General features: G+C 38.0%; 1 protein-coding gene across 3 annotated transcripts in view; it reads right to left on the bottom strand.

The window, feature by feature from the left end:
• CNTFR (ciliary neurotrophic factor receptor) overlaps window positions 1-20,668 on the bottom strand; it is a 379,375-nt gene extending 358,707 nt beyond the window's left edge. For 2 of the 3 annotated variants that reach the window (XM_040420848.1, XM_040420844.1), the window contains exon 1: window positions 20,565-20,668. The gene's annotated coding sequence lies outside the window, so the exon portion shown is untranslated. The remainder of the gene's footprint in view (window positions 1-20,564) is intronic. The other variant, XM_040420847.1, reaches the window with a different exon arrangement.
• Window positions 20,669-22,507: the final 1,839 nt, after the last annotated feature.

Raw genomic sequence — 22,507 nt, forward strand, 5'->3', positions numbered from 1 at the left:
GAGTGTTTTCATAATCTGTCACACGAAAGGAAGAGCAAAGACAAACCCACCAGACGCCCCGGGATGATTGACAGTTGAGCCTGATAACTCCTTAAACAAAGAGTTTTACGAGGAGCTGCGCTCACATCTGGTACAGATGCCCAAACAAGACGTCTCCCGGCTTTACAATCCACCAGATTAGGGACTTGATGGAGTTTATTCATCTCCCTGTGGCCTGAGAATAACAGAACCGCCAGGGTTGGAGCCCATAAAACCGAGATTGTATCATATCTATATAAAGCGCGCCTATAAACCCTGTAATGACACCTCAGAGGGAAGTCTTCCATTACCGTCTCCAGGCGCTGAGATCCATCCTGATGTACAGGAGATTATATACAGCAGACTACGTGTCAAAATAGCCGTTATACAGCCGAGCGCAAACCGACCCTCGTAAAGCCCTCCTGGGCCTATAAGGGACGACCGCAGACGAGCTTCTAGAAGGGTTAATGTGGTGGGCAACGTATTTTACAAGTCCATTAAAAAGGGAAACACTTTACTGAATGTGAGACGAGTCCGACTCTGAAATTCTGATCGTGAATTAACGGATGGATGGAAAGGTTTGCCTGCGAAATGTTCAGATCTAACAAGGAGAAGATCGATCCAGGGGCAGACGACTTGTAGCAGCTGGGATCGTCTTCTCCGATCCTTCATTTATATTAGCATAGTGTGATACAGCCTTTAAAGGGTTAAAAAAAAGAAAAAATTTAAGGCTACTTTAAAAGGCATTCCGGTTTTGAGATCCGGCAGAGGATCCCAAAACCGGAGCAAAACGCTTCAGTTCGATTTAATACATCAGGATGCATCCTTTCCGATGCGGTTGTATTAAACCAAAACTGAATAAACCGGATCCGGCACTAAAAACATTGTAAGTCAATGGGTGTTGGATCCGTTTTTTTTTCAGATCCCAAAAAACGGATATGGCACCATTGACTTACATTGGTTTTAGCACCGGATCCAGTTTGTTCAGTTTCACAGCTTAGAGCGGTTTTGTGTCCGTTAAAGAAACGGAACAAACCGGAAACGGAATACATCCTGATCTGTTTTGTCCCCATTGATTGTGAATGGGGACAAAACGGAAACGTTTTGCCGCGGTTTTGAGACCCTCTGCCGGATCTGCGTATGTGAAAGTAGCCTAAGACGTTAACAAATACTCCTCTATACGCGTGACCTGGCAATTCTTCATTATTCCCCCACTGCCGCTACCTGCACCCTTGAATCCCTGTATACCCTCTATGGGAACATTACATCACAGTCAGTCAGGACCCTCTCCTATGACATCACTGTACCGACTCGTAATTGGCTGGCCCAGTCATGTGACACACTGTGCAGTAGGTGCCTGAACATCAGCATCAAGGAAATGGTGAGAAATCTTATAGGAAAGTATATTTCGAATTGGATTATTTTTGCATTTTTGGACACGACCGTTAATTTTAATTTTGGATTATAAGAAATTTGACTTTTTAAAATTAACTTAATTTATTTTTAATAGAATTTTTAACTTGTAAAAAAAATTCATTTTCGATCAAAATGCAAAAACCACGAATCTAAAGGCGAACGGAACCTCTTATCCTGAGCACAACAACACCCATCGTGGCCTCAGAGCATCATTTATACAGTAAAGCTCCACTTCTAGGGTCATAAAGAGCAACTTCCTAATATAAAGTTATGATTAAACCTCTCGCTGCCCCGGCGGCCGCACTCTGAGAATAACTGGGGGGGGGGGGGGGGGGGGATTCTATATTTCTTTGGTGTCGCCTTGAGGATCGGAGAACAGACACATGCTGCTTTATGGGGCTTTAAATCCCCGCAGCCATGTATCTTCATTATTACAGCGCGTCCTATGGTACAAGGAGAGATTTAGATATGAACATTACAGGAGTTTATTAGTTTCTGAGCAAATGTAAAAAAAAATATACTACTAATAACAACGAGATAAATTAAGAATAAAGTAGTGTAAAGAAATAAATATGTACATATATATATATGAAGCTAAAAATGTAAATTCAATAAAAATAAAGCGGGTGTAGGAAAAAATAAAAATAAAAAAAAGTACAGAGATAAAAAATATTCACAGAAGCTGAAATGTTATTAATAATAAGAAAAATAATAATTAAATGGATGTTGAAAAAAGGAAAAAAAAAATAAAAAATGCAAAGAAATTAAAAATAATCACACAAGCTGAAATGTTATTAATAATAGCAATAAAAATAATAATAAAATAATAAAGTGGATGCAGAAAAAGAAATGTGAAGAAATAAAAAATAATTATCCAAGTTGGAAAAGTTACAATATTAATAAAAATAAGAAGAAAATATTAACAAAACTAAACAATGATAAATAATAATACAAATTTATAGTATAATATTATAATATACAATAATAAACAATAGTGATATAATGAAAATATAAGCTGGAAATAACAATGGGTGTGGTAATTAAAAGTAACATTTATAATAATAAAAGCAAAAAATAAAATAGATATAAACCAAGGTCAGAATAAATTAAATATTAATTAAAATAGAATTTATAAAGTCACTACAGTAATAACGGCTTCTGTCCATTAAACAATTAAAAAGGAAGAAAACAACAGTAGAAAAAAGTTATAAAAACAATGATTATCTGTACCGCGACCTGTCGCTTGTCTTGCTGTGTAATCTCGTATGAGACTGCACCAGGAGACACACTCCATGAGGACATGATGATGTAACAAGATGCATTACTACGTGACCCAGAATCTCAATCCTAGAATGTCCCATGTCCTTAGAAGAGGAACCCTTTAAGGAGGGAAACATTGCAGGCTACCCCCCAGGAACTCATCATCACGTGACTCTAACGCAGTCCCACGAGTGTGGTCTGATTTATCGCTAGGACTCTACAACTAGGAAAGTTCTGTAAGTGAATCCACAAGACTTTGCCGCTGAAGCCTGAAAACACGTAATTATGACTGGATGAGGGGTTGATAGGATGGAGGTAAGTAGCACTGGGTCTTGGCTTTCATTATGTTCAGGACAGGGCTGGGATAAGAGGTAGATGAGGCAGGCAGTCGCCTAGGGCGGAAAGGAGGAGGTGGTGGCAGAATTTATGGATTAAAAAAAACAAAAAAAAACACATCCAGTTAGAGGGTCGGGGGCAGAAGTGGGAAGCCCTAGAACACTAGGGATTGGTGAGGGTAATTTAGTGGCACCAAGAGGGCATGTCCAGCTCCTGAGTCTGTATGTTCATTGAAGAGGGACTATGGCACCTGCTGAGTTTCTCAAGATTCAGTAGTGATGTCACTGCACTCTCCGGGTTAGGGAACCTCTATGTCTCCCCCGGGTGTTCACATTGGTTTCCTATGAATATTTTGGTTTAAACCCACACTGAAAAAATGTATAAATAACTGTTGGGTAAGACGGGTCCATGAGTCTACACACGGCTAGAGACAGGCATGTGATCTGTTGCGCTGGCATCCTGTGCCCGCTACTACCATGCTCCTTCTTGCAGGCACTGCCTCCATGCTACATACAGAGATGGCTGCTGCTGCCTTGCTCCTTTTTTCCCCTGGCTGGTTATGGTCCTGACTGCCAGCGTCCTTTGTTGGCTGTGACCAGCTAGGCCTCTTGGCTTGTCTCTTAGGGCACACTCTCGCCCTCGAAAAAGGGCCAGCATGCACACTTTCAAATTCTTCCCCAGCTTATGGCTGGCTGTCTCTGGGTATATAGGGCCCCTTCCCTAGTTGGAAGGTGCCTGAGCTTTAGGTTCCTAGTTTCTAGTTACCAGTGAAGGTGTGTTGTTCTGTCTGACTGCTTGTGTACCGAACTTCTGCCTGACAACTGACTCTGATTCTCCGCTATCTGCCCTGACCTTAGCCTGTTTCTCGTACTGACCCATTGCCACCTGATCTGACCTCAGACTTGTTTCTTCGATCCATTAGAACTCTGTCTGCCTGATCTCCACCTGTCTCCTCCTATGAATATTGACTGACCCCTCTGTGCTTCGCAGTGGTGTCTCTGACCTCCATGGGTCAGCTGTCATCTACACTGGGACTATCTAAAGAAGTAGCAGACTGGTGGGAACCCTGCAGTAAAGTCCAGATCCCTGTATAAGGGTTAAAGGGTGGAAAACAGGGAGCTGCCAAGATAACGCCCTTGGAGATCAAGTCAAAGCCAAGCCGGTTAGTTGGTACAGTAGGTACACACCCACTGCCCTTTACATCTACACCACAGCTCTGCAGAGTATAATGTACACTAGACAAATACAATGTAACACAACTATTTATAGGTGAAAACATCACATACATAAACCCTGCGCTGCAGTTCTATATTCCGGACTTCGTAAGCCTGGTGGGATTACAAGCTAACATAAAACAGGTATGGTTGACCTCAGTGCAGCGCAGACCCTTATAAATCACTTACCTTACACACCTGGACTAACACACAGCCCAATTATAGATGTGTAAACACTGCACAGTTATACTCAGCCGAGTATAGAGAGAGGGGGCCGGGGCGGGGGATATATGACAGCTCATATTTTGGATCAGGGATGTCCATCTTCTGGCTCGTGGGCCAGATCTGCCCTGATGGTGGCCACGTCCATAGCCTGACACCATGCCTTTAGGACTTAGAACGTTTCCAGAATGTTTCCGAGCCTGTCTTCCGCTCCGGGCGATTATTATTAGAAGCTTTTTAGGCTCCGTTGGGATAAAAGTCGTTATTGTGTATCACTCAAAAAAGAAAAAGTTCCATCTTCGATGATTTATAATTCACTTGCATTCAGCAGGAGCTGGCGGCTCCATCATCCATCACATCGGGGGCTGCAGCGCCTTATACATTCACTCAGATGTGTGGGTGGGTTTCCCTGAATTAAACTAAATGCAACATCCCACCAGCAACAAAGAGCTGCAGCTCCACGTGGGAGGCTTCCACCTGACAACTGGCCCCCTGCAGAGCAGAACACAGCGCACGACAAAAGACGACCTGACTCCACTGCGAGGCGCCTCTGGTTCATTTTCTTTCTAACAATAACAGAGGAAAAAGGTGGAGCCCCCAACCTCCAAATAGGAGCCACTCACATGTGATGCTATGGTTTGCTACGGGAAGGGTGTCCCACTGCCCAGTGTCCAGTCAGTAGAGCCCTAGACATGCCCTGCTACGGCATTAGGACACCATGGGGAAGGGGGGGGGGGGCAACTTTGTGAAACCAGTTGGGATCACAGCTATAAGGACTCCAGCAGCTATGCACCAGATGCCCAGACTACAACATATGCCATGTAATGCCACATATGACCTGCAGGAGGAGACAGATTAAATAATATAAAAAATGTATGGGGCAAATCAACTGGGGCAGAAACAAAGGTTCAGAATCCAAGACTGAGACCATCCCGAGATGAGCCACAGATAAAACTACGGCAGCCACTTATTTCCATAGGTGACAATAGACATAAATATCCAGTCAGCAGAACCAGGAACGGGGAGGTCAGATGATAAAAAAGCATCTAAAGAATAAGAGTAGAGGTTGTAAAAAATAATCAAAACAAAAACACAAAGTGACTATTCATCAGATGTAATAAAGGATAATGGAGTATACAACACCGTATTGCCAGAGGTGTAAAACCTCACAAGGGCAGTATTATAGTAGTTATATTCTTGTACATAGGAGCAGTATTATAGTAGTTATATTCTTGCACATAGGAGTAGTATTATAGTAGTTATATTCTTGTACATAGGAGGCAGTATTATAGTAGTTATATTCTTGTACATAGGAGGCAGTATTATAGTAGTTATATTCTTGTACATAGGAGGCAGTATTATAGTAGTTATATTCTTGTACTTAGGAGCAGTATTATAGCAGTTATATTCTTGTACATAGGAGTAGTATTATAGTAGTTATATTCTTGTACATAGGAGCAGTATTATAGTAATTATATTCTTGTACATAGGAGCAGTATTATAGTACTTATATTCTTGTACATAGAGGGCAGTATTATAGTAGTTATATTCTTGCACATAGGAGTAGTATTATAGTAGTTATATTCTTGTACTTAGGAGCAGTATTATAGCAGTTATATTCTTGTACATAGGAGTAGTATTATAGTAGTTATATTCTTGTACATAGGAGCAGTATTATAGTAGTTATATTCTTGTACTTAGGAGCAGTATTATAGTAGTTATATTCTTGTACATAGAGGCAGTATTATAGTAGTTATATTCTTGTACATAGGAGGCAGTATTATAGTAGTTATATTCTTGTACATAGGAGCAGTATTAGAGTAGTTGTATTCCTGTACATAGGAGCAGTATTATAGTAGTTATATTCTTGTATATAGGAGCAGTATTATAGTAGTTATATTCTTGTACATAGGAGCAGTATTATAGTAGTTATATTCTTGTACATAGGAGGCAGTATTATAGTAGTTATATTCTTGTACATAGGAGGCAGTATTATAGTAGTTATATTCTTGTACATGGAGGCAGTATTATAGTAGTTATATTCTTGTACATAGGAGGCAGTATTATAGTAGTTATATTCTTGTACATAGGAGCAGTATTATAGCAGTTATATTCTTGTACATAGGAGCAGTATTATAGTAGTTATATTCTTGTACATAGGAGGCAGTATTATAGCAGTTATATTCTTGTACATAGGAGCAGTATTATAGTAGTTATATTCCTGTACATAGGAGCAGTAATATAGTAGTAATATTATTGTACATAAGAGCAGTATTATAGTAGTTATATTCTTGTACATAAGAGCAGTATTATAGTAGTTATATTCTTGTACATAGGAGCAGTATTATGGTAGTTATATTCTTGTACATAGGAGGCAGTATTATAGTAATTATATTCTTGTACATAAGATCAGTATTATAGTAGTTATATTCTTGTACATAGGAGGCAGTATTATAGTAGTTATATTCTTGTACATAGGAGGCAGTATTATAGTAGTTATATTCTTGTACATAGGAGGCAGTATTATAGTAGTTATATTCTTGTACATAGGAGGCAGTATTATAGTAGTTATATTCTTGTACATAAGAGCAGTATTATAGTAGTTATATTCTTGTACATAGGAGCAGTATTATGGTAGTTATATTCTTGTACATAGGAGGCAGTATTATAGTAATTATATTCTTGTACATAAGATCAGTATTATAGTAGTTATATTCTTGTACATAGGAGCAGTATTATAGTAGTTATATTCTTGTACATAGGAGGCAGTATTATAGTAGTTATATTCTTGTACATAGGAGCAGTATTATAGTAGTTATATTCTTGTACATAGGAGCAGTATTATAGTAGTTATATTCTTGTACATAGGAGCAGTATTATAGTAGTTATATTCTTGTACATAGGAGCAGTATTATAGTAGTTATATTCTTGAACATAGGAGGCAGTATTATAGTAGTTATATTCTTGTACATAGGAGCAGTATTGTAGTAGTTATATTCTTGTACATAGGAGCAGTATTATAGTAGTTATATTCTTGTACATAGGAGCAGTATTATAGTAGTTATATTCCTGTACATAGGAGCAGTATTATAGTAGTTATAGTCTTGTACATAGAGCAGTATTATAGTAGTTATATTCTTGTACATAGGAGGCAGTATTATAGTAGTTATATTCTTGTACATAGGAGCAGTATTGTAGTAGTTATATTCTTGTTCATAGGAGGCAGTATTATAGTAGTTATATTCTTGTACATAGGAGCAGTATTATAGTAGTTATATTCTTGTACATAGGAGCAGTATTATAGTAGTTATATTCTTGTACATAGGAGCAGTATTATAGTAGTTATATTCTTGTACATAGGAGGCAGTATTATAGTAGTTATATTCTTGTACATAGGAGGCAGTATTATAGTAGTTATATTCTTGTACATAGGAGCAGTATTAGAGTAGTTGTATTCCTGTACATAGGAGCAGTATTATAGTAGTTATATTCTTGTATATAGGAGCAGTATTATAGTAGTTATATTCTTGTACATAGGAGCAGTATTATAGTAGTTATATTCTTGTACATAGGAGGCAGTATTATAGTAGTTATATTCTTGTACATAGGAGGCAGTATTATAGTAGTTATATTCTTGTACATGGAGGCAGTATTATAGTAGTTATATTCTTGTACATAGGAGGCAGTATTATAGTAGTTATATTCTTGTACATAGGAGGCAGTATTATAGTAGTTATATTCTTGTACATAGGAGGCAGTATTATAGTAGTTATATTCTTGTACTTAGGAGCAGTATTATAGCAGTTATATTCTTGTACATAGGAGTAGTATTATAGTAGTTATATTCTTGTACATAGGAGCAGTATTATAGTAATTATATTCTTGTACATAGGAGCAGTATTATAGTACTTATATTCTTGTACATAGAGGGCAGTATTATAGTAGTTATATTCTTGCACATAGGAGTAGTATTATAGTAGTTATATTCTTGTACTTAGGAGCAGTATTATAGCAGTTATATTCTTGTACATAGGAGTAGTATTATAGTAGTTATATTCTTGTACATAGGAGCAGTATTATAGTAGTTATATTCTTGTACTTAGGAGCAGTATTATAGTAGTTATATTCTTGTACATAGAGGCAGTATTATAGTAGTTATATTCTTGTACATAGGAGGCAGGATTATAGTAGTTATATTCTTGTACATAGGAGCAGTATTAGAGTAGTTGTATTCCTGTACATAGGAGCAGTATTATAGTAGTTATATTCTTGTATATAGGAGCAGTATTATAGTAGTTATATTCTTGTACATAGGAGCAGTATTATAGTAGTTATATTCTTGTACATAGGAGGCAGTATTATAGTAGTTATATTCTTGTACATAGGAGGCAGTATTATAGTAGTTATATTCTTGTACATGGAGGCAGTATTATAGTAGTTATATTCTTGTACATAGGAGGCAGTATTATAGTAGTTATATTCTTGTACATAGGAGCAGTATTATAGCAGTTATATTCTTGTACATAGGAGCAGTATTATAGTAGTTATATTCTTGTACATAGGAGGCAGTATTATAGCAGTTATATTCTTGTACATAGGAGCAGTATTATAGTAGTTATATTCCTGTACATAGGAGCAGTAATATAGTAGTAATATTATTGTACATAAGAGCAGTATTATAGTAGTTATATTCTTGTACATAAGAGCAGTATTATAGTAGTTATATTCTTGTACATAGGAGCAGTATTATGGTAGTTATATTCTTGTACATAGGAGGCAGTATTATAGTAATTATATTCTTGTACATAAGATCAGTATTATAGTAGTTATATTCTTGTACATAGGAGCAGTATTATAGTAGTTATATTCTTGTACATAGGAGGCAGTATTATAGTAGTTATATTCTTGTACATAGGAGCAGTATTATAGTAGTTATATTCTTGTACATAGGAGCAGTATTATAGTAGTTATATTCTTGTACATAGGAGCAGTATTATAGTAGTTATATTCTTGTACATAGGAGCAATATTATAGTAGTTATATTCTTGAACATAGGAGGCAGTATTATAGTAGTTATATTCTTGTACATAGGAGCAGTATTGTAGTAGTTATATTCTTGTACATAGGAGCAGTATTATAGTAGTTATATTCTTGTACATAGGAGCAGTATTATAGTAGTTATATTCTTGTACATAGGAGCAGTATTATAGTAGTTATATTCTTGCACATAGGAGTAGTATTATAGTAGTTATATTCTTGTACATAGGAGGCAGTATTATAGTAGTTATATTCTTGTACATAGGAGGCAGTATTATAGTAGTTATATTCTTGTACATAGGAGGCAGTATTATAGCAGTTATATTCTTGTACTTAGGAGCAGTATTATAGCAGTTATATTCTTGTACATAGGAGTAGTATTATAGTAGTTATATTCTTGTACATAGGAGCAGTATTATAGTAATTATATTCTTGTACATAGGAGCAGTATTATAGTACTTATATTCTTGTACATAGAGGGCAGTATTATAGTAGTTATATTCTTGCACATAGGAGTAGTATTATAGTAGTTATATTCTTGTACTTAGGAGCAGTATTATAGCAGTTATATTCTTGTACATAGGAGCAGTATTATAGTAGTTATATTCTTGTACATAGGAGCAGTATTATAGTAGTTATATTCTTGTACTTAGGAGCAGTATTATAGTAGTTATATTCTTGTACATAGAGGCAGTATTATAGTAGTTATATTCTTGTACATAGGAGGCAGTATTATAGTAGTTATATTCTTGTACATAGGAGCAGTATTAGAGTAGTTGTATTCCTGTACATAGGAGCAGTATTATAGTAGTTATATTCTTGTATATAGGAGCAGTATTATAGTAGTTATATTCTTGTACATAGGAGCAGTATTATAGTAGTTATATTCTTGTACATAGGAGGCAGTATTATAGTAGTTATATTCTTGTACATAGGAGGCAGTATTATAGTAGTTATATTCTTGTACATGGAGGCAGTATTATAGTAGTTATATTCTTGTACATAGGAGGCAGTATTATAGTAGTTATATTCTTGTACATAGGAGCAGTATTATAGCAGTTATATTCTTGTACATAGGAGCAGTATTATAGTAGTTATATTCTTGTACATAGGAGGCAGTATTATAGCAGTTATATTCTTGTACATAGGAGCAGTATTATAGTAGTTATATTCCTGTACATAGGAGCAGTAATATAGTAGTAATATTATTGTACATAAGAGCAGTATTATAGTAGTTATATTCTTGTACATAAGAGCAGTATTATAGTAGTTATATTCTTGTACATAGGAGCAGTATTATGGTAGTTATATTCTTGTACATAGGAGGCAGTATTATAGTAATTATATTCTTGTACATAAGATCAGTATTATAGTAGTTATATTCTTGTACATAGGAGGCAGTATTATAGTAGTTATATTCTTGTACATAGGAGGCAGTATTATAGTAGTTATATTCTTGTACATAGGAGGCAGTATTATAGTAGTTATATTCTTGTACATAGGAGGCAGTATTATAGTAGTTATATTCTTGTACATAAGAGCAGTATTATAGTAGTTATATTCTTGTACATAGGAGCAGTATTATGGTAGTTATATTCTTGTACATAGGAGGCAGTATTATAGTAATTATATTCTTGTACATAAGATCAGTATTATAGTAGTTATATTCTTGTACATAGGAGCAGTATTATAGTAGTTATATTCTTGTACATAGGAGGCAGTATTATAGTAGTTATATTCTTGTACATAGGAGCAGTATTATAGTAGTTATATTCTTGTACATAGGAGCAGTATTATAGTAGTTATATTCTTGTACATAGGAGCAGTATTATAGTAGTTATATTCTTGTACATAGGAGCAGTATTATAGTAGTTATATTCTTGAACATAGGAGGCAGTATTATAGTAGTTATATTCTTGTACATAGGAGCAGTATTGTAGTAGTTATATTCTTGTACATAGGAGCAGTATTATAGTAGTTATATTCTTGTACATAGGAGCAGTATTATAGTAGTTATATTCCTGTACATAGGAGCAGTATTATAGTAGTTATAGTCTTGTACATAGAGCAGTATTATAGTAGTTATATTCTTGTACATAGGAGGCAGTATTATAGTAGTTATATTCTTGTACATAGGAGCAGTATTGTAGTAGTTATATTCTTGTTCATAGGAGGCAGTATTATAGTAGTTATATTCTTGTACATAGGAGCAGTATTATAGTAGTTATATTCTTGTACATAGGAGCAGTATTATAGTAGTTATATTCTTGTACATAGGAGCAGTATTATAGTAGTTATATTCTTGTACATAGGAGGCAGTATTATAGTAGTTATATTCTTGTACATAGGAGGCAGTATTATAGTAGTTATATTCTTGTACATAGGAGCAGTATTAGAGTAGTTGTATTCCTGTACATAGGAGCAGTATTATAGTAGTTATATTCTTGTATATAGGAGCAGTATTATAGTAGTTATATTCTTGTACATAGGAGCAGTATTATAGTAGTTATATTCTTGTACATAGGAGGCAGTATTATAGTAGTTATATTCTTGTACATAGGAGGCAGTATTATAGTAGTTATATTCTTGTACATGGAGGCAGTATTATAGTAGTTATATTCTTGTACATAGGAGGCAGTATTATAGTAGTTATATTCTTGTACATAGGAGGCAGTATTATAGTAGTTATATTCTTGTACATAGGAGGCAGTATTATAGTAGTTATATTCTTGTACTTAGGAGCAGTATTATAGCAGTTATATTCTTGTACATAGGAGTAGTATTATAGTAGTTATATTCTTGTACATAGGAGCAGTATTATAGTAATTATATTCTTGTACATAGGAGCAGTATTATAGTACTTATATTCTTGTACATAGAGGGCAGTATTATAGTAGTTATATTCTTGCACATAGGAGTAGTATTATAGTAGTTATATTCTTGTACTTAGGAGCAGTATTATAGCAGTTATATTCTTGTACATAGGAGCAGTATTATAGTAGTTATATTCTTGTACATAGGAGCAGTATTATAGTAGTTATATTCTTGTACTTAGGAGCAGTATTATAGTAGTTATATTCTTGTACATAGAGGCAGTATTATAGTAGTTATATTCTTGTACATAGGAGGCAGTATTATAGTAGTTATATTCTTGTACATAGGAGCAGTATTAGAGTAGTTGTATTCCTGTACATAGGAGCAGTATTATAGTAGTTATATTCTTGTATATAGGAGCAGTATTATAGTAGTTATATTCTTGTACATAGGAGCAGTATTATAGTAGTTATATTCTTGTACATAGGAGGCAGTATTATAGTAGTTATATTCTTGTACATAGGAGGCAGTATTATAGTAGTTATATTCTTGTACATGGAGGCAGTATTATAGTAGTTATATTCTTGGACATAGGAGGCAGTATTATAGTAGTTATATTCTTGTACATAGGAGCAGTATTATAGCAGTTATATTCTTGTACATAGGAGCAGTATTATAGTAGTTATATTCTTGTACATAGGAGGCAGTATTATAGCAGTTATATTCTTGTACATAGGAGCAGTATTATAGTAGTTATATTCCTGTACATAGGAGCAGTAATATAGTAGTAATATTATTGTACATAAGAGCAGTATTATAGTAGTTATATTCTTGTACATAAGAGCAGTATTATAGTAGTTATATTCTTGTACATAGGAGCAGTATTATGGTAGTTATATTCTTGTACATAGGAGGCAGTATTATAGTAATTATATTCTTGTACATAAGATCAGTATTATAGTAGTTATATTCTTGTACATAGGAGCAGTATTATAGTAGTTATATTCTTGTACATAGGAGGCAGTATTATAGTAGTTATATTCTTGTACATAGGAGCAGTATTATAGTAGTTATATTCTTGTACATAGGAGCAGTATTATAGTAGTTATATTCTTGTACATAGGAGCAGTATTATAGTAGTTATATTCTTGTACATAGGAGCAATATTATAGTAGTTATATTCTTGAACATAGGAGGCAGTATTATAGTAGTTATATTCTTGTACATAGGAGCAGTATTGTAGTAGTTATATTCTTGTACATAGGAGCAGTATTATAGTAGTTATATTCTTGTACATAGGAGCAGTATTATAGTAGTTATATTCTTGTACATAGGAGCAGTATTATAGTAGTTATATTCCTGTACATAGGAGCAGTATTATAGTAGTTATAGTCTTGTACATAGAGCAGTATTATAGTAGTTATATTCTTGTACATAGGAGGCAGTATTATAGTAGTTATATTCTTGTACATAGGAGCAGTATTGTAGTAGTTATATTCTTGTTCATAGGAGGCAGTATTATAGTAGTTATATTCTTGTACATAGGAGCAGTATTATAGTAGTTATATTCTTGTACATAGGAGCAGTATTATAGTAGTTATATTCTTGTACATAGGAGCAGTATTATAGTAGTTATATTCTTGTACATAGGAGGCAGTATTATAGTAGTTATATTCTTGTACATAGGAGGCAGTATTATAGTAGTTATATTCTTGTACATAGGAGGCAGTATTATAGTAGTTATATTCTTGTACATAGGAGGCAGTATTATAGTAGTTATATTCTTGTACATAGGAGGCAGTATTATAGTAGTTATATTCTTGTACATAGGAGGCAGTATTATAGTAGTTATATTCTTGTACATAGGAGCAGTATTATAGTAGTTATATTCTTGTACATAGGAGCAGTATTATAGTAGTTATATTCTTGTACATAGGAGCAGTATTATAGTAGTTATATTCTTGAACATAGGAGCAGTATTATAGTAGTTATATTCTTGTACATAGGAGGCAGTATTATAGTAGTTATATTCTTGTACATAGGAGCAGTATTATAGTAGTTATATTCTTGTACATAGGAGCAGTATTATAGTAGTTATATTCTTGTACATAGGAGCAGTATTATAGTAGTTATATTCTTGTACATAGGAGGCAGTATTATAGTAGTTATATTCTTGTACATAGGAGGCAGTATTATAGTAGTTATATTCCTGTACATAGGAGCAGTATTATAGTAGTTATAGTCTTGTACATAGAGCAGTATTATAGTAGTTATATTCTTGTACATAGGAGGCAGTATTATAGTAGTTATATTCTTGTACATAGGAGGCAGTATTATAGTAGTTATATTCTTGTACATAGGAGCAGTATTATAGTAGTTGTATTCCTGTACATAGGAGCAGTATTATAGTAGTTATATTCTTGTACATAGGAGCAGTATTATAGTAGTTATATTCTTGTACATAGGAGCAGTATTATAGTAGTTATATTCTTGTACATAGGAGCAGTATTATAGTAGTTATATTCTTGTACATAGGAGGCAGTATTATAGTAGTTATATTCTTGTACATAGGAGCAGTATTATAGTAGTTATATTCTTGTACATAGGAGCAGTATTATAGTAGTTATATTCTTGTACATAGGAGCAGTATTATAGTAGTTATATTCTTGTACATAGGAGCAGTATTATAGTAGTTATATTATTGTACATAGGAGCAGTATTATAGTAGTTATATTCTTGTACATAGGGAGCAGTATTATAGTAGTTATATTCTTGTACATAGGAGGCAGTATTATAGTAGTTATATTCCTGTACATAGGAGCAGTATTATAGTAGTTATATTCTTGTACATAGGAGCAGTATTATAGTAGTTATATTCCTGTACATAGGAGCAGTATTATAGTAGTTATATTCTTGTACATAGGAGCAGTATTATAGTAGTTATATTCTTGTACATAGGAGGCAGTATTATAGTAGTTATATTCTTGTACATAGGAGGCAGTATTATAGTAGTTATATTCCTGTATATAGGAGCAGTATTATAGTAGTTATAGTCTTGTACATAGAGCAGTATTATAGTAGTTATATTCTTGTACATAGGGGGGCAGTATTATAGTAGTTATATTCTTGTACATAAGAGCAGTATTATAGTAGTTATATTCTTGCACATGTAAGGCAGTATAATAAATGGCATGAGGGACATTTATTAACAGAGATACGCCCCAAAATTGGCGTATAAAATTTCCAGACTTTTGCCTGCTCAACAAACTGGTGAGAAAAGGGAGCAAAACATGGGCAGGGAAGCGGGCGGACCGGCCTGCCCAGCTCTTTGATCATTTTGTAGTCTGCTTTTTGGTGTGTAACATGGCTTATATCTATGCCAGCCAGGGAGCTGCTGCAGATTTCAGTCTTTTGCACGGCCTGCTGGAGGAAACCGCAAACTTAGGCCTCATGCACACGACCGTATTTTGTTTCCGTGTCCGAACCGTTTTTTTTGCGGATAGGATGCGGACCCATTCTTTTCAATGTGTCCGCAAAAAACGCGGACAACACACCGTGTGCTGTCGGCATCAGTATGTCCGTTCCGTTGCTCTGCAAAAAAAATAGTGCATGTCCTATTTTTTTCTAGTTTGCGGACAAGGATAGGCATTATTACAATGGATCCACAAAAAAAACGGATCCGCAAAAAAAACTTCATCTGTTTTTTTTGCGGACCCGCAATTTGCGGACCGCAAAACACATACGGTCGTGTGTATGTAGCCTTAGGCCTCTTTCACACTACCGTATGGCTATTTCAGTGTTTTGCGGTCCATTTTTCACGGATCTGTTGTTCCGTTTTTTTTGTTTCCGTTGTGTTTCTGTTTCCGTTCCGTTTTTCCGTATGGCATATACAATATACAGTAATTACATAGAAAAAATTGGGCTGGGCATAACATTTTCAATAGATGGTTCCGCAAAAACGGAAAGGATACGGAAGACATACGGATGCATTTCCGTATGTGTTCCTTTTTTTTGCGTACCCATTGACTTGAATGGAGCCACGTAACGTGATTTGCGGGCAATAATAGGACATGTTCTATCTTTAAACGGAACGGAAAAACGGAATGCATACGGAGTACATTCCGGTTTTTTTGCGGAACCATTGAAATGAATGGTACCATATATGGAACGCCAAAAATGGCCACTAAACGGGGAAAAAAAACGGTCGTGTGCAGGAGGCCTTAAGCAGAGTATTGCGCCTGTACAGAACTTTGGCGTTTTATCCAGCAGCGCAGAGGGACTTAAGACCAGCGCTGAAAGTCTTAATAATTGTCCCCCTTTATACATAAAATGAATAGAACATTTTTTAATTGTAATGTCTTCCCCATATGACTGGGTAGATGGTATCTTCGTTTTGTCAGTATCAGTTCTTTCTGGAGTAGCTCTGTACGTTTTTGGCGCTGACCGTTTCTCGCCCTTAGGCAGGAACTCTATTCACTTCATAAGGAAAAACACAGAGCACATAACAGCCAAGTCCGTGGCTCCGCAGGTAGAGCCGACCGGAGAAGGGTCCTCCAGTGCAGCCCCTGGTCTTATAGACAAGTCTTCCCTGACGTCCATGTGTCTTTAACCAGAACCCCATCCCCCGTCATAGAAGACATGGATAAAGGGGTCCCCAGGAAACTTCTACCACTTATTATATCTTGTGTGTAATGAGGGGTCAGGAGCCAGGAAAGGGACAGAGAGGAAGGAAATGTAACCAACCAGGAAGATGAAGCCATACAATGTACTATCCATCTATGTATTATCTATCTATCATCTATCATCTATCTATCTATCTATTATCTATCATCTATCTATCTATCTATTATCTATCTATTATCTATTATCTATCTATTATCTATCTATCTATCATCTATCTATCTATCTATTATCTATCTATTATCTATTATCTATCTATTATCTATCTATTATCTATTATCTATCTATTATCTATCTATCTATCTATCTATCTATCTATCTATCTATTATCTATCATCTATCTATTATCTATCTATTATCTATTATCTATCTATTATCTATCTATCTATTATCTATCTATTATCTATTATCTATCTATTATCTATCTATTATCTATTATCTATCTATTATCTATCTATTATCTATCTATCTATTATCTATCTATTATCTATCTATTATCTATTATCTATTATCTATCTATTATCTATCTATCTATTATTTATCTATCTATTTATCTATTATCTATTATCTATCTTACATCTTTCTACTATTTATCCACATTTTATACACTTTTCTCTGGAGATATAGACATCTCATATCAAATACATAATTCTTTATTCCTTAATTTGTTTATCCACCAGTCGCTCCAGTATCTTTTTTCCCCACCACTGCCTCTAGTATTAATCTATAAACCACCAGTGACACCAGTATCTTTCCCTTTATCTCTAGTGACTCCAGTATCTTTCCCTTCCACCAGTGACACCAGTATCTTCCCCTTCCACCAGTGACTCCAGTAGCTTCCCCTTCCCCCAGTGACACCAGTATCTTCCCCTTCCACCAGTGACTCCAGTAGCTTCCCCTTCCACCAGTGACTCCAGTAGCTTCCCCTTCCACCAGTGACACCAGTATCTTCCTCTTTTACCAGTGACACCAGTATCTTCCCCTTCCACCAGTGACACCAGTATCTTCCTCTTTTACCAGTGACACCAGTATCTTCCCCTTCCACCAGTGACTCCAGTAGCTTCCCCTTCCACCAGTGACTCCAGTATCTTCCTCTTTTACCAGTGACACCAGTATCTTCCCCTTCCACCAGTGACACCAGTATCTTCCTCTTTTACCAGTGACACCAGTATCTTCCCCTTCCACCAGTGACTCCAGTAGCTTCCCCTTCCCCCAGTGACACCAGTATCTTCCCCTTCCACCAGTGACACCAGTATCTTCCCCTTCCACCAGTGACTCCAGTAGCTTCCCCCTCCACCAGTGACTCCAGTAGCTTCCCCTTCCACCAGTGACACCAGTATCTTCCCCTTCCACCAGTGACACCAGTATCTTCCCCTTCCACCAGCGACTCTAGTAGCTTCCCCTTCCACCAGTGACACCAGTATCTTCCCCTTCCACCAGTGACACCAGTATCTTCCCCTTCCACCAGTGACTCCAGTAGCTTCCCCTTCCACCAGTGACTCCAGTATCTTCCCCTTCCACCAGTGACACCAGTATCTTCCCCTTCCACCAGTGACACCAGTATCTTCCCCTTCCACCAGTGACTCTAGTAGCTTCCCCTTCCACCAGTGACACCAGTATCTTCCCCTTCCACCAGTGACTCTAGTAGCTTCCCCTTCCACCAGTGACTCCAGTATCTCCCTCTTCCACCAGTGACACCAGTAGCTTCCCCTTCCCCGCCAGCCTCTGACATACCCCGCACTGGTTAACTATGTAGCGCTGCATATCAGCAGCAATTAGCCGTCATGTGGAAACGATGCATGGTTTGTGTAAATACTCATTTACTTCCCCATAGAGCGCTTCTTGGACAGGCGCAGACCGATAATGTCCGCAGCTCCCCTCTCCCAGTGACACCACAATCAGCCTTAATAAACTTGAGAAAATCCAGCGCCGGAGTTTCTGACCAAAAAAAACAAAACAGATACAAGAGTTCAAGGCGGGAAAAAATGATTATCTCTGTCCAGACCGCGAACTCAAGACGATACAACGTAACAGCCGTCGTCAACCAAGTAATCGCGCCCTGCACCCGGCGCAGCAAAGGTTAATCCACGGGGCACTGGTGATGAATTTACATAAATGATTGCACCCCCCCCCCCCCAATACTTGAAGAACTTTCGCCATACGGTTCTGACGGCTCCGTGTTAGACAGGATCTAATCTTATCTGTAAGACTAAGGAGTGAACTACGGAGACGCGAAGAACTCGAGACTCCTGCGGAGGATCAACCTCCGAATCCGGAGTCCTCAGCTCATTTCATGGAGATTTACAGCTGAAGAGACGATAAACAATCCGATTTTATAGACGAGCGTTATATTCGCCATACGGAAACCGATCGGAGGACGATGACGGACCCTCGCTCATAGCGAAAAAATAAAAACCTACGCCGATAGAGCCGTACACAAACCGCATGGGTTCAAAGCCCAAAAAATGGTCACATTTGTCGCCGACCAATCAAAAGTCGCGTTTGACAGGATCGGGGCAGATCCAATCGTTTCTCCAATAGCAGCGCCGGGGACGGCGCGGGATGAACAGGGAGAACTTCTTACACAAATCCCAGAGATTTCCACAAACTTGATATATATATATATATATATTTTTTTTTTTGATCGTTTCATTTTTAAATATTTCTCTTCGAATATTTATTTTTTTAAATGACATTTTTATCCCCCCCCCCCCCCCCTCACCAAGCTCCAAAAGGGATCCTGGCAAAAAGGGGTTAAAGCTCCAAGCGCCGCAATGGGTTTTACTGGCAGATAATTTAACCCTTCACCGACACACACACACAAAAAGGTAAAGCGAGGTCGGCGGCGATGTAAACAGCCGGCGCTTAAAAACTGATAAAGGTTTTCCTTGCGACCCGGAGAGAGAGAAATCGCGCGCGCACACACACACGCAGGCGAGACGCGCCACAGCCCCGGCTTTGAAGTACGATTTATAAGGGAGCAGACCCCATTAAAAAAGGCAAAAAAATATAAAATCTGACAATTAGGAGAGGCTGCCAGCTCCCCCCCGCCCCCCCTCCGCCGCCTGGTAACACTGAGCAGGCACCACAGCAGCGCAGAGGAAATGCCAGCAGGAAGCAACATCCCATACATGCACATACAAGGGGACACATTGTGACAAGGGGGGGTAAATATTATTATTATTATTATGTCTCCAAAATAAACACAAAATGCAACAAAGTCCATGCAATCGATCCAAGGAGCAAAGGTCCTGCTGCTGCACCCTGGCAAGGTCCTGCTGCACCCTGGCAGGAAGGTCCTCAGCTCCGCCGCTGGGTGATGAGGAGTCTGGACAATGACATAGAAGCCTCTCTTCTTCTGCTGCCACTCCCTTCCAAGTTTAATTGCTCAGCTCTTCCGAAAACTGCATCACTGCTCCCCCCCCCCCAGGACCATGCACAGCAGGACAGCACCCCAGGGGCCACACAGCCCCAGGGCTCCTGCTGCCATCAGCCAGCATCAATTGTGTCCTTGCCACCAACATGTCAGATCAGGGCTGGGATGCCAGCTGCAGAAGGGGTACTTACAGTGGGTGCAGGGGCTGCTGCTGCTCCTCCTGTGTGACCATATATCCAGCACTTCCCAATGGGCTCCTGGAAGCCTCCACTGCACCAGCCAGACACGATTTAGGCTCTTTTAAACTCACACACACAACCCATGTGACTGAGGAAGCCACTGACAGAGAAGGGACTGCAAGAGCAGCAATCTCTGTACCAGGGAGGCGAGCAAAAAGCTGCCGCGGGCGCCCCCTGCCGGACACTGCCGGTACTGCAGGGAGCGACTATTTCACTGCCAGATCAACCTGTTGGGCACCAGCAGCCGACTGCTGACAGTCAGTCTGTGCCCCCCCATGGGACATCACAAGGGTGGAGGGTGCAGGTTGGGTGGGGTACTGAGGGTGGGGGGGGACCTCTGAGAGACAACGTCCCAAAATAGGGCCAGCTGGGAATCTGGAAGAGGGTGGTCTTCTCATAGAGGTGGTCTCACACAGAGAAGGTTCATCATGACCTATTGTGTAAGTCACAGCTATGAAATCCCGCTTTCACAAAGAGGTTCTGCAGCAGCTGGGCCGTGTGTTATAGATACATGTCTTCGAAGAAGACATTGCCTTATATCAGTTTGCTTCTGCTGGGGGTGGTAGTCATAGGGTTAGTCATAGGGTTTTTCCCTAAAGTTTTTTTCTTGACAAAGAGGTTCTGCAGCAGCTGGGCCGTGTGTTATAGATACAGATGGCCGCCCTTCGAAGAAGACATTGCCTTATATCAGTTTGCTTCTGCTGGGGGTGGTAGTCATAGGGCTAGTCATAGGGTTTTTCCCTAAGGTTTTTTTCTTGACAAAGAGGTTCTGCAGCAGCTGGGCCGTGTGTTATATATACAGGTGGCTGCCGAACCTCTTAGAAGAAAGCGTTGCCTTATATGAGTTCACTTCTGCTGGGGGTGGTAGTCCTCAAGGCATAGATTGGTGATGTTTTTTTTTTCCATAAAAATCTTTTTTTTTTTTTTAAGAAGAGGTTCTGCAGCAGCTGCGTTGTGTCTTATGTGTTGCTGCTGAACCTCTTAGAAGAAGACATTGGTTTACATCAATCCCCTCCAGACCCCACCAAACCATAGATTGGTGATAGGCTTTTTACGTAAAGCCTTTTTCTTTAAAAAAAACAAAAAAAAAACAAGAGGTTCTGCAGCAGCAGAGCAATGTGATAGGGTAAGTTCCAAGCAGTGATTGACATGATGTCTCTGTAATTGGAGGTTCTTAACCCCCTTCCGTGGAGGGTGCACAAGGGTCTGCATGAGCTGCCTGGCTGGTATCTGCAGCTGCTGCAGAACTTCTTTAAAAAAGGAAAAGTAGAAGAGCACCAAAGAGGTAGAGGAGGGAGGCGTGCAATATGGCCACCAGGGGACGCACTTGGGAATCTCCCCTACATAATGCACTGCACCAGCGGTGGGGCCCCTGCCGCTGCAACCCTAAACTCACACCCCACGTGGGATCATCCAGCGGTGGGTTTAGAGCAGGGATGCCCGACCTGTGGCCCTCCAGCTGTTGCAAAACTGCAACTTCCTTCATGCCTGGACAGCCTTCAGCTATCAGGGAATGCTGGGAGTTGTAGTTTTACAACAGCTAGAGTGATGCAGGTTGGGCATCCCTGGTTTAGAGGGATCCAGCAGTTAGGGTGGACGCCTCAGCGCCTCCACAGTCATGAAGACATTGGGAGGAATTTATCTGGCACGCACTCAAGAATTCAGACTTCAAAAAGTAGCCAAAAAAAAAAAAGTTTGTGTAAGGCTTCATGCACACGACCGTATGTGTTTTGCGGTCCAAAAATAAAATAAAATACATATGCCATCAATTTTTTTTGCGGACCCATTGTAACAATGCCTAAAACGTACAAGAATAGGACATGTTCTATTTTTTTTGCGGGGCTATGGGACGAACATACTGATGCGGAAAGCACATGGTGTGCTGTCCGCATTTT

The sequence above is a fragment of the Bufo bufo genome, chromosome 2 (assembly GCF_905171765.1).
Source record: "Bufo bufo chromosome 2, aBufBuf1.1, whole genome shotgun sequence".
NCBI lineage: Eukaryota > Metazoa > Chordata > Amphibia > Anura > Bufonidae > Bufo > Bufo bufo.